Here is a 1,004-nt window from a genome sequence, read left to right as displayed (position 1 = left end):
AAATGCCCATCATGTGTATTACTTTATTACAATAGCAAATTACCATTGCATCAGTCAAAATGTTCAACGGTTTCGAAGTTTCGCATAACAAACTAAGTACAACGGAGGATTGCAAAAGATTCCAATATTCCCGACGAAAATGGCGCACTGGAAATGGGTCATGCTCCTCCCGGCTGCCCTTCGACGTCCCTTCGCCCGTGCCGCAGTCCCCCCTGCAAGTCATCCATAGAAAACGGAGCCTTAAAATTCCCAGGGTAAAACCTTCGCTTCTAAAATGACACATCTTTCCATCTAATTCCACAACAACAATTACCAACTCATCGAAAGTACCGAAAATATTCACAAAACTAGTAATAAAAACTACTCCCTCAATTAAATTCTCCCGGAGTAGCATCCCTACCCACACGTTTTTGGCAATGATACACACTGGCAGTATTGGAAGACCTGGTAGGGAAATAGTAAACTAAAGCAGCTGGAAAAATATCAATACGTATTACGCACCACAGGAATAACTGGAGAGTAGGGATAGTTTCCTCCGAGCCCAAGGTAAGGCTGAGAAGATGAAACCAGAGGCAACTCGCCGCTTAATACTGGGAGGGAGAGATGAGGCGAGAAAGGCAGAAAACAGAGTGTCAAAAAAGCGCTTATTACTTCGTCCCTTGTTCCTTGGCAGAAAAATATTTATCGACGAGGAAGGACCAGGTTTTATTTATCACGAGGCTGTGTGTTTTGGGGTCTTCTTTTCAGCGCTGGGATAGGAGGAAGGGAGGAGCTGCGTCGGGAGTAAGTTTTTTCTAAATTGATTTCAATTATTTCCAATTGGTGACTTAGCACGGGGAGAAGGAAAACAAAAATTGTGTAACTAACGATTTTATTTTTGTGTTTCGAGGCGAAGGGAGGCTTTGCTGTGGGTGATTTTCAGGAGGAAGCTCGCTATTCATCTCAAGTTTCAGTGAAAAGCCGTAGTGACTTGGGGAAAAGATGTGAGCTATCATAACCAAAAC

The 1,004-nt window shown here is 43.2% G+C and overlaps 1 protein-coding gene across 1 annotated transcript in view; it reads left to right on the top strand.

The window, feature by feature from the left end:
- Positions 1-432: 432 nt before the first annotated feature.
- LOC125032193 (potential E3 ubiquitin-protein ligase ariadne-2-like) overlaps positions 433-1,004 on the top strand; it is a 10,130-nt gene continuing 9,558 nt past the window's right edge. Inside the window, exon 1 of the mRNA XM_047623279.1 lies at positions 433-546. The gene's annotated coding sequence lies outside the window, so the exon portion shown is untranslated. The remainder of the gene's footprint in view (positions 547-1,004) is intronic.

Source organism: Penaeus chinensis, chromosome 2 (genome assembly GCF_019202785.1).
Source record: "Penaeus chinensis breed Huanghai No. 1 chromosome 2, ASM1920278v2, whole genome shotgun sequence".
NCBI lineage: Eukaryota > Metazoa > Arthropoda > Malacostraca > Decapoda > Penaeidae > Penaeus > Penaeus chinensis.
This window is presented reverse-complemented; position numbering and strand designations above follow the sequence as displayed.